Source organism: Malaya genurostris, chromosome 2, assembly GCF_030247185.1.
Source record: "Malaya genurostris strain Urasoe2022 chromosome 2, Malgen_1.1, whole genome shotgun sequence".
NCBI lineage: Eukaryota > Metazoa > Arthropoda > Insecta > Diptera > Culicidae > Malaya > Malaya genurostris.
Window position 1 is genome coordinate 286,319,987 of NC_080571.1, and position 19,710 is coordinate 286,339,696.

Genomic DNA, 19,710 nt, shown 5'->3' on the forward strand with positions numbered 1-19,710 from the left:
CCATCTTTCAATAAGTTATAAGTGACGTAACCGCCAAAACGCGTTGTATTTTGACGCGCTCAATTTTCTCAGAGATGGCTGAACCGATTCTAACAAACCTATGCTCGTTTGAAAGGTACTGTCGGGCTATTGATCAAGTTCAAAGATCAAATGGCTGTGACTTTTGGTTCCAGAGATATGATGGTATAAGTGACGTAACCGACAAAACACGTTGATTTTTACCGCTCTTATACATATAAGGATGCCAATATTTTGGGATCACCTCTAATTTCGTAAAGCGCTAGTGCTCAAAAGTTTAAGCACATCGAAAAATGTCCTCATGCAAAATTTGAGCTAAATCGGACATGGGTAAGGGGTGCTGCCCAGCGGTTAAAGTTTGAAAATTTTCGATCTTGAAAAAGCACCATAGGGGGGAGTACGTGAAATTTCCGAAATCGAACATTTTTTATGATGCCAAAAATCTAAAAATTGCATGAAACGTCGAGATTTAGTGTTATCTCAAAAATAATTTTTTTTTGAAAAGATCGACTTTCTGGGACTTTTTTGATATTTTTACTAAGTCCCAGAAAGTCGATATTTTCAAAAAACAATTCTTCGATATGACACTAAATCTCGACGTTTCATGCAATTCTAAGACTATTGGCATCAAAAAATTTTTTTTCGATTTCGAACATTTCATGTAGGTGGTCCCATACAGAATTCCTGAATTGCATCACTGAAAAGGGCGAAAACTCGTAAAAATTTTTGTCGTGAATACGACTTACTTTACTATGGAGCGCCTTTTCAAAATTTACCCTCTGAGAGAGTGATAAGTTTTTGATCGTGAATATCTCCTGTTGTATCTAATGAATCATAAAGAGCTAGTTGAATTTTGTCGCTTTCCTACCATTTTCCGAGCAACTGTTGCCGAAACAAGACACACACGAGAAGTTTAAATAATTTGCACCGTCACTAACACATTCAATTACGAACGTGGAAGTGATGATGTTGAACGCATCTTTATACTAGTATACAAATATGCCGTGCGAAACAGAGTATACAGATCAATATGTATTTTTGTCGTAAATTCTTTAGTAATCGGCCGAAAACAAAACTGAACAAATTGTTAGAACAAAGGGTTCTACTTGATTAGCGTTATAGACGTATCAGAACTGGCTAAACTTAAAGCAAATTTAAATATTTCTTTATCACAGTGATGTGGTCGTCCTGAAAAGGACGGGGTTTTCAACTCCTCGTCGTTACGGATGGCCAGCTGCAGATGGCGAGGGATGATTTTCGTTTTCTTGTTGTCACGGGTAGCGTTACCGGCTAATTCCAACAATTCGGCAGCCAAAAACTCCATCACTGCCGCAAGATAGACCGGTGCACCGGCACCGACACGCTCGGCGTAGTTCCCCTTCCGGAGCAAACGATGGATTCTGCCGCCAACTGGGAACTGTAGACCAGCACGGTTTGAGCGGGACTTTTCCTTACCCTCAACTGTTCCTCCTGTGTGCGTGTTTCTGCGTAAAAATTCCACAAGATGCTGTTAACAGCTAGACAGCCAATTCAGTATTACTGACTGTCGCTCTATTAGCTCTCTCTTTTATATCGTCTCACTGTTTCCCGTTCTGCGAACAAGAAAGGAATTTTGGCCAAGGGGCTGTCCGTACACCGGTGCCAGTAGCAGGTATAAAATGAAATGTGATGTGAGAAATAGCATTATATAAGTTAAAGCAGCTACTCTGAACGCGCGAGACACCGTCAGCACGATGACACCGAAAACCGGTAGAAAGGCAGCGCAAAAGTCCAACTAGGCACATTCAAAGCACTTTTCAGTGCTAAAGATCTTCCTAAAGAACTAGTTGAATTTTGTCACTTTCCTACCATTTTCTGAGCAACTGTTACCGAAACGAGACACACACGAGAACCATCTCAGATCTCAATATTTCTTACCAAAAGATTCATCAAGGTGGAAATTAAAATAATATGTACCGCCACTAACACATTCAATTACGAACGGCAATGAGAAAGCGAAAGTGATGATTTTGGACACATCTTTATACTAGTATGGGGTCGAGTGTTATTATTACTATCATTATTATTATTAAAATGACTTGCATACCGAAGATACGTCGATACATTTCAGACCAGGCCATTGCAATTGTCTCGTACTAAAATTTCGAGAAGAATCGGATATCTTCGAACTTTGCTGTCTTTGTAGAATATTAGCTGTTTAATGTACCTAATCTTGTACTTTAATGTAGGTGCATCGCTTCAAACTCTATTAGTGAAAAAGGAGAAAGCTTGCATAATTCATACAATCAATCAACTAACTGATATTCGGAAAAGTGATGGGAGCGTGACAGTTTTTTCGTATTCACGACATCCAGTTATGTCTCTGATATTACCCACCCGCCTTTTTTAAATCGACCTCAAATCTGGTAGGGATGGTACTCGGAAGGTAATCGGTAGGTATCGACACCTAGGGTATCGGTATATCGAAATTTCGGGTATCGATACCAGGTATCAAAAGGTAATAAAGTATCGATGCCTATCAATTGACACTTGCGCAACAATCATTTCAACATAAAATTGTTGACTGTGGCTTTTTTTATGATATACAGAAAAATGTTTTTACACAGAAAAACAAAAATTCAATATCAATCTAATTATTAATCGATGTGAAAAAAATTAGACGTACTGAGCATCAAATGCAATAATTTTCTGTTTTCAAGAAATATTGCAGATAAGTCACATTTTATTACATCGAAACAACGTATTCAGTAAATTACATTCGCTTGACTGAATACTTAGACGATTCTGATGGGAAATTATTCATCTTTTCGTGTACTATTACAACCTTTAGATCGACACCAAGATTGTTGTGATATTATATCGTAAAGGCTGATGTAATCAACTAAACACGTTGTTCCGATTTAATAAAGTGTGATTTATCTGCACTATATTTTGACAACAGAAAATTATTGCATATGATCAGATTTTTCACAATTCTTTTTTTTTTGTTTTGCTGTCCATAAATTTCCACGAATACTACACTAAAAGCCAATTCTTATTGCTATTATTCCATCGCTATTAGGCGCACTGTAAGAGAGTGCAATGAGTGTGAAAAATTGAAATGATTGAATCCTCTGAGAGTATGACCCCAAGTAGCATGTTAAGTTGCTGTCTTGTATTTTTCTACTGATTGTGCAATTTATCAAGTTAGATGCAACTGATGCAAAAACTCATGCGTCGATCCAATCACAGGCAGTAATAAAATCAGCGAAAAAACAATTGTGAAACTCGTGCAATCTACTACGTAATGTAAACAAGAAATGGAATGACGTTTACAAAAACATAACAAACATAATTTCTAATAAATAAGTTTCACATTTGATTTTCAATACAACTGCTCTCAACACAAACATGGAGCTTGTAAAATAATCTGCACGTGAGAAATAATAATGCTACATATTGTAGAATTAATCTTTTGTGTTTTTGTAAATGAAAAATCGACAACGAACTGCATTTTTATGGTGAAACATGTATTCGTACGCCCGAAATTTTCAAGCCCTTTGAATTAACGTGTTTTGATGATTCTAAACCAATTTCTGTGAACATGTGAACAGTCTATTATTTTTAATGAGAATCATCGGAGTGGTGTTTAAAATACGTGTATTCAAACATTCTTTAAAATTCTCAGACGATTTTGATCAAACTAATGTGTAATTAAACATGAAAAATCTCGAAATGATTTTTTCTTGAATATTTTCCAATATGGCATCGATTGTAACAGTGAGTTGAATAGAAAATGGTTCACCCAACGTTATGACATATATTATCTAAATAACAGGAAACATTAATATGTTAATATTTCGGAAAGAAATTCTCTATGTTTTGTTTTTTCATCAGTTTTAATCTTGTAGTTGAATTAAACAACAATACAGTATAGTCATTTTTCTTAGAGGGCCCAACTTTTGTGATACACACTGTAAATATTATTTTGGTAAGTCCGTGTGCTGAAGTTGCAAAAACAAGTTGCACAAGCGGTAATATATAACTATGGGAGTAACTATGATGAAATTAACTTTTCGTTCAATGTTTTTAAAAAGTGATGTCAGGTCTGCTTTTTTTCGTGAGATGAAAACCGAATACAAATTATCTGATTGATTTTTGTTTTCATTGCGTATATAACGCTGTATTCCTGCAACTTTTATGATAATAATCTCATGTCTGCAAGTTTTGCGTTCAATTCAAACAGATAAATCTTGCACAACTTTTTTGCAAATTTTGAATTTTATATCAATGTTTTTCTAAAACTGAAGAAAACTACACACACTGATCTAAAAATTCATGAGGCAGCAAAAACAATGCGGACTCTGCAGAAATATATTTTTACAACAACGTTATCAATTCGGCTTAGCCTTCTTTGCCTTGCGGAGAGCATCAATCATTTCACTAATTTGTTCTTCCATAAGAGATTTATAGCAATTTCGACGTATATTGTGTCCGGTACAATTATGACAGCCGTTTGGAAAGTTTTTGATAAGTTGCACAATTGTTATAGTTACTCCCGTTTTTCATGACGATGTAAATTTTTTTGTAGAGCTTCTAGTGGAACATTAACAAGTTGGTGATTTACTGCACAATTGTTTTAGATGTACTTAAAGTTGTTCTACAGTGATTTTAACGGTAGTATTGTGAAACTTAACAGTGATAAGTTGCACAACCAATTTTAATATATATTTCTAAACATATCTAACATAAATAACATTTCTAAATCAATAAAAAAACATCTTGAAAGTTCAATAAGTTACATTTGCTACTTGGGACATTTATGTGCGTGTTTTGCACATTGTATTCTCTTTCAGCGCACCTGTTGGACAAAGCGAAATTGTCGAGAACGAATTTCAACGACGGCTTGTCCACGTCATACCAACACATGCGAGATCTTGACGCTTCGTCGAAGCAGAAGAAATAAAAATGTTCCATAGGGAACGGGTAGAAAATGTTCCGTCGTAATAGGAATTGACTTCAATCTGTTGCGATAATATAAGTATCGAGACCAAAAGTATTGATACTAACAGTATCGCTCTGATGCGATATCGATACCAAAAATACCCGATTCCTGAGAGAAAGTATTGATACCTCAAAGTATGGACTCGATACCGGACATCCCTACTAAAGACTGTCCCAGAAAGTATGGACGCAACCTAAAACCGTTGCCATTTCGCATTGGTACAGAATCTGTCAATTTTGATGGCTGCGTCCTGTTGTTTACACTCTTTTCTAACAACTTGTGCAGTTGTTTATTCGTTTCATTAGTTTGTTTCGAAATGCGTGGACTTTCAGCAGAACAACGTCGAAAAATTGTGTACAAATGGTGCACAGAACGCGGACTGTCACTAAAAAAGATAGCAGAAATGCTGCTTCAATGAACAGCGAAATATACATCAAGGAATGTTTACAAAAACTACTTCTACCCATGATTGTCGGATACGAACTGGGAACACTGGAGAAGAAGTACTCTTACTCCTGATTTCTCTAGAAGAATGTTTAATTGCAGTGTGTTTTTGAACATTAGTGATGGAATCCGGGAGTTAATTAGTGAACTTAAATAGTGAGGCAGTCGTGACAAATGAATGTGAGCAGGGAAAACATATTTTGAGTGATTAAAAGGAAACTTATTTTCAACACTAGAACGAGGGGTGTCATCATACACGGGAGAATTTTTTGATCAATTACCATTATCAAACTAAATAAAATAGCTAGCTGTGTTTTGAAGATTCTTGCGCCAAAATTGTCTCACTCGCTCACTTGTTTTGTATCGTATGTAGGAAATAGCGAATCGTGCTGAACAGTTTGCCTGGCGTTGCGCCACAATCGTTCAACGTAGGATCGTTGTGGTACCGCGCCAGTTGGCACGGAACCAATATGAGGCCCTTGTTGAGTACATTAGAAATACTTGTTGAACTTCTTATAGGGTTGTGATCAGAGTTCCCATTTAAAAGTCTGTGTTTCAACTTGGGGGATCTGTGTTGCATGTTTTTGATCGTAGTCTGTGAGAGTCTGTGTGGCGGAATAGACAGGGAAGTCTGTGGTTTTGCACAGGGATCTGTGAATATGGTAACTCTGGTTGTAATGTGAAAAATCGGATCCTATTACTTATAGCCGACATACGTTCTCATATACTCTCTCCTTGTAAAGTTATTCGACAGCTAACAAATTCTGCCATTTTAGCGACATACACGCTTAAAAAAAGTTACTCAGAGTTTGAGTACTAGTTACTCATTTTCAAATGATACATGGAAACGTCAAAAAATTGAGTAGTTACCATCAATAATAATGAGTAACTCTCACTCTAAATTTGAGCTTAACGCAAAAACTCGTTTTTATGTTACTATTCGCAAGATCAGTCTAAAAGTTGTAATAACCATTTGTAGCAACAGGTTCTTTTTTTTTGTTAGTGAGATCGCGTATTTCAAGAGTGAGTCGCTTAACACAAACGGTGTTGTGTCTGCAAAAACCACAATTTTTAGACTGTACTCTTGGTTGTGCCATCGACGCAGTTATTGTGTCCAGAAGGGATCCATACTGTGCTTCAGAATGGAAACAAATATGCTCAAGTGTGGCATTTATGAGGATCAAGTGTCTGATTGGTGTCTGAGCAGTACTGACATATGTGTTAAGCTACGATTGACACACTACTCCAAGCGATCGTCACTTGATATGATATCTCGAAGTTAGAAATCAATTGTAAACGGAATAATAAATAAACACAGTATGATTATTTTATGTATTGCGTGTCAATTATCTAATATTTTAATACAATACAATTAAAAAAAACGAGCAACTTTACGCAAATTTGGTATATGTGGGGAATAAAATTTCATTCAGAATTTAACTGATTACTCTATTTTTGGTACATGGGCAAATAAAGCATTACTCAGTAAATGAGTAGATTTTACCCAAAAATCGTTTCCAGTGGAAGAACTCAAGTTTCAGTAACTAAGGAGTTAATCTAAATTAGAGTTTTCCTATAGATGAGTGGGATCTTACTCATTTTTGAGTAACTATTTTTAAGCGTGTAGGAGATAAACGAGGTAAACATTTCAATTTCAATTTCGTAAAGGTAATATCAATAGAGAGGAAAATATGATTAGGATTTAATTTCATGTAAAATGAGAAAACGGAGTGTCATGTATTATATGTATTATATGGCGACAACCTAAACGATGAATGAGAAGCGATGTTAATAAGTGGCTGGCTGGGGAGATAAAACTTTTTCTTCGGTATCCCATAACACACACGAAGTATTTCGAAGCGTTGGAGTCCTTATATAGAGTGACTAGGTCTTGGCTCCAATTGCTTTCATATATGAGCAGCTGGCTTTACCAACGAGTGGAACTAAAAAATGCTTAAGTATTCGCAGGATCGACGTGTTTAATAAAAGTGATAGAGACAATAATTTCTTAATTAATGGTGAAGGAAATGATAGGATTGTATAGAACAGTATTATTCTCATATATATATATATATATATATATATATATATATATATATATATATATATATATATATATATATATATATATATATATATATATATATATATATATATATATATATATATATATATATATATATATATATATATAACGGGTGATTTTTTAAGAGCTTGAGAACTTTTTTAAACAATAAAACGCATAAAATTTGCAAAATCTCATCGGTTCTTTATTTTAAACGTTAGATTGGTACATGACATTTACTTTTTGAAGATAATTTCATTTAAATGTTGACCGCGGCTGCGTCTTAGGTGGTCCATTCGGAAAATCCGCTTTTTTATCGACAAATTTTGTTCAGCGATGAGGCTCATTTCTGGTTGAATGGCTACGTAAATAAGCAAAATTGCCGCATTTGGAGTGAAGAGCAACCAGAAGCCGTTCAAGAACTGCCCATGCATCCCGAAAAATGCACTGTTTGGTGTGGTTTGTACGCTGGTGGAATCATTGGACCGTATTTTTTCAAAGATGCTGTTGGACGCAACGTTACAGTGAATGGCGATCGCTATCGTTCGATGCTAACAAACTTTTTGTTGCCAAAAATGGAAGAACTGAACTTGGTTGACATGTGGTTTCAACAAGATGGCGCTACATGCCACACAGCTCGCGATTCTATGGCCATTTTGAGGGAAAACTTCGGAGAACAATTCATCTCAAGAAATGGACCGGTAAGTTGGCCACCAAGATCATGCGATTTGACGCCTTTAGACTATTTTTTGTGGGGCTACGTCAAGTCTAAAGTCTACAGAAATAAGCCAGTAACTATTCCAGCTTTGGAAGACAACATTTCCGAAGAAATTCGGGCTATTCCGGCCGAAATGCTCGAAAAAGTTGCCCAAAATTGGACTTTCCGAATGGACCACCTAAGACGCAGCCGCGGTCAACATTTAAATGAAATTATCTTCAAAAAGTAAATGTCATGTACCAATCTAACGTTTAAAATAAAGAACCGATGAGATTTTGCAAATTTTATGCGTTTTATTGTTTAAAAAAGTTCTCAAGCTCTTAAAAAATCACCCTATATATATATATATATATATATATATATATATATATATATATATATATATATATATATATATATATATATATATATATATATATATATATATATATATATATATATATATATAGTTTTTAGTAGATCTAAAAGTGATGTGTAGACGGGTCGATGAGATACGAATAATGATCCATAATTGAAGTGTTATATAGCTACATCGAGTAGTACATTAGGCGGTTTCTAGAACAGATAAACTGCATTAAAGTTTTTCCGACAAATTGCAAAAATTTTGTTCATACCCCACCCACTACTCTCTGATTCTTTTTTATCGAAGATCTGTAGCAGCCTTTGATTAAACTTTTCCTTATCTTCAACTAATTCGCGCCATCCTTCGTGATCTAAATCGTCATATCGCTCTATAGTCTGATCAATCATATACCTCCATGTGAAACTGGGACGACATGACCTCAATTGTTCTGTTTTTAGACGAGAAGCCATTCGAATGGGACGGGAGCTTGTACGTCGTCGTAGATTGCCAAACCATCGCATTTGGTACATTCGTATCTTTTTAGTGATTCTTCTCTTTTGTACAAGCTGATTCACTGATCCAATCCAATTGAATCATTGGTATCATTACACAGTTGTGCCATGGACTTCACAATCTGTCTCTCATATCCCCTTATTGATCTTCGACTATACTTTGTTAGGATAGCTACTTGTGTTCCATAGAGCATAACAGGTGCAATAATGGTCTCATAGATCAATCTACCTATTTGCCAAGATGTTCTATATCTTTTCAAAAAACTCAAAACTATCTTCGACACTCGAACAGCAGTGCGACATCGAGTTCTTGTCGTCATAGGGTGATCTAATTTGGAGGTAAAATAAATTGCCACTTTGGTAACTGCATCACCTTTGGGTTGGCGAAATAATACTCTGCATTTGCTGTGATCCAAATTCAAGCCGACATAACCCAGGTACTCCTGAAGTTTTATAAAAATTTGCTCAACACTTTCTTTTGTTTCGGCAATGATCAATAAATCATCAGCAGACGCTAATAAAATCGGAAAACTGAAATGATCACGTTGATTAAGTTTAAGGTCATCCACTTCGTCCTCGATGGACTCCAATACTGCTTCCATAATTAAATTGAAAATGAAGGGAGAAAGTGGGTAACACTGCTTAATTCCACGCTTTCTTAAAGTCGGTTTAGTTAACTGCCCTTTCCACAACACCTGTTGTTGCTCATTGTGGAAACACTCAAGTACTCTATTCACGAATCTAATGGGAGCTCCCTTACCTATAATCATAAGAAAAGAAATGTCAAGTATATAAATACATAAATACACAAATCTTAAGGATGGTCTCCAGTTCGTTCTCAGTGGTACATACGATCCCACATGATGTCAATAATTTAAAGGAACGTCTCCCTATCTCCATGATGACCAGACCACGCAGAATGTTGAGCTCGTTGTCTGTACTAGTATATCCAGTAAGTTGATAGTAAATCGAGCGAAACTGATCTGAAGGTTCTTGTCCAAAGCTAAGGCAACGTGCAGTTTTACCAACATGTGGTAAATGTACGTTTCGAATACTTGTTGAAAGACTACCATTGCGATAGTAAAGAGATTGTCTCTGAGAATCGACTGATAATGTGGATGATCGAATACATATGACACTATCGTAATGTGTTCGTAAACCTGAAGTCCCCCGGTAAAAAAACCCTGTAAGATTCAGTATTATTGTTTTCGGAGGGCGACAAAAATTCCAATTGGTTGTCGCTTTGATTGACTATAATTTTGACACCGTACAGCCTCGAGATCGCTGCAAAAAAACCTCGGCGCCTCCCCAAAATCCGTGACAACGTAATTTGTTTAAATATAAACGAACTTTGTCCGCAAGCGAAATTTCTCCATTGATGATATCTTGAGCAAACGGAACTAAATGATCATAACAATCACACAGGTGAGTCTCTATCTTATCTTAGATTCCCTTGCATGATTGACGTATAATGCAAACAGCGGCTTACACGGAGTGATACCATACATCTCGTGCACCAGAGCACCAAACAAGCAATTCCCATCCGGTGGTACTCGCAATAACCCATACAGATTCTCACGATCGTCCCTCACGCAGTCTACTTCCGTCTAAATTCTCGGTTAATTTTTCTAAAGGGCGTATAAGCAAGTGACAGTTTCTCTTTGTTTACTTTCTCTTCTATGAATTACCAAGCGGTTTCCACGTTTATCACTCAACTCTTTGCATCAAATGATACCCGAAACTTTCGACTTTCAAACAGAATAGTGATATCAAAGAAAATCTTTTTAATCACATCACAATAATCGAAAGAGAGAGTGATTAAAGAGAAACTGTCACTTGCTTATACGCCCTAATGAAAAATCAACCGAGAATTAAGAAATTTTGAAAATACAGAGCAAGAGAATAGTTTATTCCGTTCGTTACCGTATATGCCATATATGAATTGTGGTAGATGTAAACTTTGAAACAGCTTCTGATGATTAGAAGCAATGCTTGGCGTTACAATGTGTCCAGTTTTTATTTGACTCATCCTTGCATGTGAATGGTTCTAATTTCTTGGTGCAAATAAAATCTTACGAGGGGCTGAAGTTCACTTATATTACACCAGTATAGACGATCTCCTTTTCATATTTCCTACTTTCCAGATCACCAGATGTGCCAGGTTTACAAATATATCAGTGAATATGACGATGTTTTAACTACCAAATAGATTTCGTTTACAATGCTTCACAGAATACTTGAAGCCCACAGACATTCTCTTAAGCTCGCGTTGAAGCATTTCCTCGGGAAATCGGTGAATTTAATAGTGCATCCGAGCACGCGAATACTACCATTATTGAAATTTATACTAACAAATTAGGTTTTGCACGAACATGACATAACCTCACAAAAATGAACAGAATGAACTTTTTTTGACAGTCGACGTGTACTTGTTTACAGTTTGAAATTTCATCAGAACTTCATCGTTCGAATGTAAAAATTGCAAGTCGCCTCACACTCAACAGATTCATACATAAATCGCTCCTTGATGCTGGAAACACACACAGGGCAATCTTTTTAGTTATTTTCACTGTGGAATACGTTTTTAACAGGCACTTTTTCGTCATTTTTTCAATTTTTAACTTGCAGTCGCAAAACAAAACAAGTACACGGCAACTGTCAAAGATGAACTTGATTCATCGGCAGTTCATTTGTGTCGTCATCGTGCAAAACCTAATATCCTTCTCCCGTGACACTTGTGGAGTGCGCAGTAGTATATAACATATGGATGAATAAGTCTCGAGACTGAAGCAGAGATGGCGCTCGTAGTAAACCAGTAACCACGTCTTTCTAGAGTACTAACCTTTGCTTGAAACGGGTCAAAATTTTAAGTCGTTCCGACCAGAAACAGCTGAGTTATCGAGGTTGGAGTAAAGTCGTTTTGTAGTTTGTTTAAAAATGGAAAAACCGAGTTTCGTGTTTTGATAAAATGGAAAAACCGAGTCTCGTGTTTTGATAAAACATTGCGTAAAAACACCGTGCAAGCGAAACAATGGATTGAAAAATGTTATCCGGACTCTTGTCCATCAAAAGCAACGATTTGTCGGTTTAAACGTGGTCGTACCGACACAAATGACGCGGAACGCTCGGGTAGACCTGTGGAAGCCGTTACACCGGAAAATGTGAGTGAAGTGACAAAAATTATAATGAAAGATCGTAAAGTGAAGCTCCGTGAGATTACTGAGATGACACAGATATCATATGGAAGTGTATTTACTATCCTTCATGAAAAATTGAGCATGAAAAAGGTTTTTTCCAAGTGGGTGCCGCAATTGCTGCAATGCACCCTGCCACAGGTCGATGAAAACAATGGCGAAATTGAACGAATTGGGCTTTGATCTGCTTCCCCACCCCCATACTCGCCAGATTTAGCCCCCAGTGACTACTGGCTCTTTGCTGATCTTAAAAAAATGCTCCAGGGAAAAGATTTGGCTCAAATGAGGAGGTCATCGCTGAAACTGAAGCTTATTTTGAAGCGAAAGAAAATTTTTTTTATTAACATGGTATTGAAAAATTGGAAAAACGTTGTGAGATTACCACAAGTAGTTCAAAAAATTAGTTTTCACAAACTTTTCAAAGCAATGAGGAAAACTCATAACGCTTGCATGCCTTTTTCGCGTTTTTGATCAATTATTCAAAAACTAGACCGATTATCGAAAAACCAAAAACACTTAAGTTTTCGAAATCAAATTTATCATAACTAAGTATTCTTAGAATTTTGAAATTTTGCTTTGCCGAGCCGTAATTGGTTTTTGAAATGTATAAACGGTTACTGTTCCGTTCCACGGGGATGATTTTAGAACTGAAAAGTAGTGTTTGTAGCAGAATTTCACAAAGAATCTGAAAATGCAACTCAAAATTATAAAATTTAAGCTAAAACAACCGAAATTTGAAAAAGTTCACATAAACTTTTCCGCATTTTTTTATTGCTTGCGCGCTGCTGTTTCATATTGAGGTGGCGTAAGAAATGCACGGTGGGCACGGTGGCATGATATCGTGAGAAAAAATTACATATAAAATTATAACGCGAATTTATGCAGCATTGGGTTTTGTATTGAAATAAAAACGATTTGAATACAATAAAATGGGTATTGTAAAAAATTGTTTATTTTCTAAGTAACTGTCATTTATAATGCTAATAATGTCCAATTCTGTTGAGTTCAATGCATTGATGTTGCTGAAGCAATAAAGCCTGGCTGTGTGATATCCTATAACAGGTATTATTTTAGATTGTAGCAATTTTTATAGCAAAACTATATCTGCATCATTGAGAAGCTACTGAATGAAATACAAACCAAGTATTAGCGTGATACAAACAATGTGATAAACATTGAAAAACAACAGGCATATACATGGTTAGCAAGTTGGTCAATACATATACATATAACCTCATGTTAGTCATTCATAATTACTAAGAGTAATCACTAACAATTACGATTGAATTAGCTATATTCAAAGTGTGAAGGATTCAAAAATCCATTACGTCCAGTCTTTTTCACAAGCCAATATAACGAGAGGTAAGCCCACTGCGCTCAATCATTGAAAAAAGATCTTCTTTCTATGTGTCCGTTTTTCTTGGTATGCTTTGTGCGACGGTTCGTTCAACAGAAGCGGATAAAATTTTGCGCGCATTTTATGACACTACATTTCACCTTAAAGGCTGAGGATAGTACCGTAAAGTGGTAGGTTTTTTGCTATTTTCCCGTTTCAAATTAAATTTTCTTGGAAACGGTTGAGAATATTCTGTGAAATTTTCAGAATGATTCATTGAGTTTAGCGGTCGTGTTGTATTTTTTTCTGACTGAAGAACTGCTGAAAATTGGAACGCTCGGAAATGCATACCTCTACTTGTTCATCGAATATCTCGGCTTTGAAGGCTTGTATCATAAATCTACCGTGACAAAGTCTAGATAATTTAGTTTAGATGCGATTAACAGCTCGGCTGAAAAGTTCGTATCGTTTAAAAGAAACACACATTTTTTTGCCAAAATTCGTTTTTATTATTCAACATAATTGCCATCAGAGGCGATACAGCGATTATAGCGATCTTCCAACTTTTCGATACCATTTTTGTAGTACGATTTGTCCTTTGCCTCAAAATAGGCCTCAGTTTCAGCGATTACCTCTTCATTGCTTCTACAATTTTTACCAGCGAGCATTCTCTTGAGGTCTGAGAACAGAAAAAAGTCACTGGGGGCCAAATCTGGAGAATACGGTGGATGAGGGAGCAATTCGAAGCCCAATTCGTTTAATTTCAGCATGGTTTTCATCGACTTGTGACACGGTGCATTGTCTTGATGAAACAAATCTTTTTTCTTCTTCAAATGAGGCCGTTTTTTTTGAAATTTCGTCCACCAAACGCTCTAATAACGCTATATAATAGTCACTGTTGATGGTTTTTCCCTTTTCCAGGTAGTCGATGAAAATTATACCATGCGAATCGCAAAATTCAGACGCCATAACCTTACCGGCCGATTGTTGAGTCTTTCCACGCTTTGGGTTCGGTTCATCGCGTGCAGTCCACTCAGCTGACTGTCGATTAGACTCCGGAGTGAAGTGATGGAGCCATGTTTCGTCCTTTGTTATATATCGACGAAAAAATCGGTTTTATTTCGATATAACAGCTCCAAAAACTGCTCAGAATTATCAATTCGTTGTTATTTTTGATCGATTGTGAGCTCGCGCGGCACCCATTTTGCACAAAGCTTTCTCATATCCAAATATTCGTGAATAATATGTCCAACACGTTCCTTTGATATCTTTAGGGTGTCAGCTATCTCGATCAGCTTCACTTTACGGTCATTGAAAATCATTTTGTGGATTTTTTTCACGTTTTCATCGGTAACAGCCTCTTTTGGACGTCCACTGCGTTCATCGTCTTCGGTGCTCATATGACCAGTACGAAATTTTGCAAACCACTTACGAATTGTTGCTTCGCCCGGTGCAGAGTCTGGATAACACTCATCAAGCCATTTTTTGGCATCGGCGGCACTTTTTTTCATCAAAAAGTAGTGTTTTATCAACACACGAAATACCTTTTTTCTATTTTTTTCACAATAACAAAAGTAGCTTCACTCAAAATGCAATATCTCACAAACTAATATTCAGACAGCTGTCAAATTTATACACGTATCTTTTGAAGGTTGGTGCTAACTGAAAATGGTATGGATTTAATTCTAGTGACGCCCTCTCATAGAAACGATACGAACTTTTCAGCCGATCTGTTAGTACATAAAAACATATATGTTATCGCGATAAAAATAAAGTCTTGTATTTTTCTGTGAAACAAAGTCAGTTTCAATGCATCCACCATTTTTTTCGCTTTTGTTTCTTGATAGCATTCTGAAAAAGGAGAGGGAAATAAAATTGGCTCGACAAGGCTGCCAAACACACAGACATTCAATCTTTGTGAAAGTTGAATATTTTTTCATTGTTCATTGGAATCCATGTAATGTCCAACCCATACAATAGATTAATGTGATAAAACTTCTCATCAAAATAATAAAATGTATGCTTGCAACCCGGTACAGTTTGCTCATATACGAGAGAGTACAAGAGAAATACGATGCACAAAGGGAATTGAGCGAGCTACGTGGTCGATTTAAAACTCAACACGCGACCCTCTGTCCTCAGACCTTAATGGTTCGGATAGTTGTCTCATTCAATAACAGAGATCTGCCAACAGATGCAGCCGTTTCACCATTTGCGAGCCGGTCTAAAACAATTATTTTGTTTTGAAGAGTGATTGACTTTCTGGGTCTAGGAGTCATTTTACCAGAATTCGATGCCATTGTATGATTCTGTAATCAAAATTACACGGTAGAAATATATAAAAATTAAATGTATAAAGCACTCGATTTCCATTATATTGTATTTCTTCGAAACATTCAACCACATGTTCCCTGTCTCGCTAATTAATTAATATCGAAATCGAGCAGGAACGATGAATAAAGACTGTCCCAGAAAGTATGGACGCACTTTGTTTTCGCTGTAAATAATTCACAAGTGTTAGAAATTCAAATTTTATTCGATATACTGATAATATTAGACTACAACAACAGAATATTATTCTCAAAATTTGCTACTTAGCCATTGTAGACTAGCTGGCGCACCTTATTGCGAACGTTCCTCATTAAATTCCGTACAGACTTCTTGGCGACAAGTTTTAACACTTTTTTCCAATCTTTTTCGAACTGTTCAATGGTTTCGGCTGCCGAGACATGTTTCCTAAGACGTGCCATCGTTAATGCTCAAAATTCCTCAATTGGTCGAAGTTGTGGGCAATTTGGTTGATTCATGTCTTTTGGGACGAAAGTGACATTTTTGGTAGTATACCCTTCTACCGTTGATTTCGAGTAGTGGCAAGAAGCAAGATCTGGCCAGAAAACAACAGGATCCTTGTGGCTTCGAATCATGGGTAGAAGTCGTTTTTGTAAACATTCCTTGGTGTATATTTCGCTGTTCATTGAAGCAGTGGTGATGAAGGGTTTCGAAATCTTACCGCAGCTACAAATTGCTTGCCAGACCATAGCTTTCTTACCAAATTTTTTGAATTCAATCGATGTCTCGGACTGGTTTAACACTTGTTCTTCTCGCACCGTAAAATATTGTGGTCCCGGCAAGGATTTGTAATCGAGTTTAAAGTAGGTTTCGTCGTCCATGATTATACAGTTCAAATTTCCCGCAAGAATCGTATTGTACAGCTTTCGAACCCTCGGCCTGATCGATGCTTCTTGTTTCGGACTACGTTTTGGTTGTTTCTGCTTCTTTTAGGTTCGAAGATTCAAACGTTCTTTAGCACGAAGAACATTTGACTTCGAAGTGCCCACTTTTTGGCCACACCCCGAACTGAAACTTTTTTCGTTTGCTCGAACGCGCTCAGTATACGTTTATCCAACTGAGGGTTAGCATTCCTTCCATTTTTGCTATCTTTCTCAGTGACAGTCCGCGTTCTGTGCACCATTTGTACACAATTTGTCGACGTTGTTCTGCTGAAAGTCCACACATTTCGGAACAAACTAATGAAAACGAATAAACTGTTGAAATATAGATTTCATTCGTGGTAGCGGTCAATTTGTCATTCCTGGCGTGAGAGGATATTTCACCACAAGAAGTAAGAAGTGACACAGAAAGCAAGCGGGGAACGCAAGCTTTCTGCGCACAATAAACAACAAGACAATAGTAGCTATCTCTCATGATGATCGACAGTGGCCGATCATTGTAGTATAGTTAAACATCATTTGTGTAATATGTATTATATTAAGAACTAGGCTAAGCTTGTAAATAACGTTACCTCAATTTAACCTGAAGTGAAGTACTCTGCTTTATTTTGTTCTATTTACTTCAACATAAACAACTGCACAAGTGGCTAGAGAGGAGTGTAAACAACAGGACGCAGCCATAAAAATTGACAGATTCTGAACCAATGTGAAATGGCAGCGGTTTTTGGTTGCGTCCATACTTTCTGGGACAGTCTTTAGTTTCGAAAAATATGAATGTTCCGATCCGGTTAATCAGAAACCGCCCACTTTCACAAATTTTAACTAAAACTTTCGCGGAGGCAGATTTGACTGGTACACATTTACAAACGTAAATGAAGGGTGAAATAAAAGGTTATTGTTTCGATGTTATTTAGTTTGTCATGCGTGAATTCATGTTATTTGCGTAGATGCGGATCTGCGAAGACAATTAGCGTGACACAAATATTGAAAATAAAAGCGTTTTGTGGATCGACTGTGGATTGTCTCGTTGATAATAGAGTATATCACGAGGATGACAATTGTTGTTTCGCTGTTAATATGTTGGCGCACACGGTGAGGTACAGCACATCGAACATGCTACATGAACCAATCGATTGTTCTCGGAATTAATACACTTGTTGAACGTTTTCCAAAATTAATGCGATTTTCACAAGATTTTTTTTACACGGTTTTCTCAATTAACACGTTTTTTTAACACGGTTTTCGCAATTAACACGGTTTTTTCAACACGGTTTTTTTAGCACGGCACATAACCCCCGTGCAAAAAGAGACCTTAGTGCATTACTGAAAAATTTTCAATGGATTTTTGCTTAAAATCCCTTTGAGCCAAATTAAAATATACAAAAATAAAATTTAAAAAAAAATCTGTCATTAGCGGTGGAATTGCTCTATGAAGAACTTTGACTATTTATTTATTTATTTGGGAGCAGGGAAAAGCCCGATGGAGATGAAATTTAGCAATCTCTCTCTCCAGCAGGCATAAAACCTTCTCATCAGTATCAACAGATTACAATGATCCAACAGATACATTTGGACTTAACACTAACAATTAGAATCAACAATCAAAACTAAATCTATAATCCTATAACTAGTTGATAACACCAAGCATTGCATGGCAGTAATAGTGCTCTTTCTTAAAAGGTGAGAGAGAAGAAAAAAGTGGGTAGGCGAATGGAGTTCCAGGGTTGGTGGAGGAGGTGGTAAAGGAGCGTGGACTAACGACGATGTTAGAATCGGCATGTAGATCTAATTAGACTATTTCGTTATACTAACATACTTTTTAGTAATGACTCTTTTAATGATTCTGTAAGGGCCGCTAGAGGAATCAAAGTGTGACATTTTTTTCGTAGCGGCTTCCGGAGACACCACTGGATGCCATCGAAAAAAAAATTTCGTTGATTTTGAGAAAACAGTGCATGAGCCAAAAACGCTAATTGAAATATTTGTTACATTTTTCATTCTAATTTGAAGTTTAGATTTGTATCATTTTGATACAAAGAACCGAGTTGGGTTGATAACACTCATCACAGTTAGGAGCCGAGTCAACAGCTTATTTTACCTTCGGCTTTTTGTGAGAGCTACGAATGTCGGCATCTCAAAAGTAAATACATACCCAAATAGCGATACCGTATGCTTACCAGGCTGAATAAAATTAAAAATTCAAATTAGCTGTTTATTGACGACCCGAGCATCATTCATACAACATTCATCATTTCGATGTTCGATCCAAGGGCATCTAAATCACGGAAGATACATTTCGACCCAGATTAGAAACCGTTCCAGACAGTTCCGGCATGCTACCGACAAAATCCTACTAAATCGTTTACAATAGGCCCACCTGTCCGAACCAAAAAGGTAAAGTCATTTATCTTTCTCAACTTCTACGATTTGATACTGTAAATATTGGCACCACCGTTGGCCTGGGAAGCTCGCAACGAAGCCGGGATTTTACGGTCTAGAACAAAGATGTGAAAAAGTGGTACATAAAAAAAGGAATTCGCATTTCGACATTCTCCCGGCTGCGGCGGATGCTAAATCCACAGTCAAGTAATGTACGATTTAGACGATCCGTCTTCTTCCGTCACAGTTAACCTCCGTCATCGTCACCGTCAGCATTAATTACATGCATTCTTATGGAGACATTCACGCGTAACGTCGCCGTCACGGCACGTCTTGACGGACGGAGCGCGTGAACGGTAAAGGTAAAGAAAGTATTGAACTAATTTAGACGGAAGCTGACGATCCGGCGGACCGTCTGAATCGTACATAAGGATGCGAAAAGATGGGTGTCATATTGTATATCTTGCTTGCAACGTTTGGTACACCG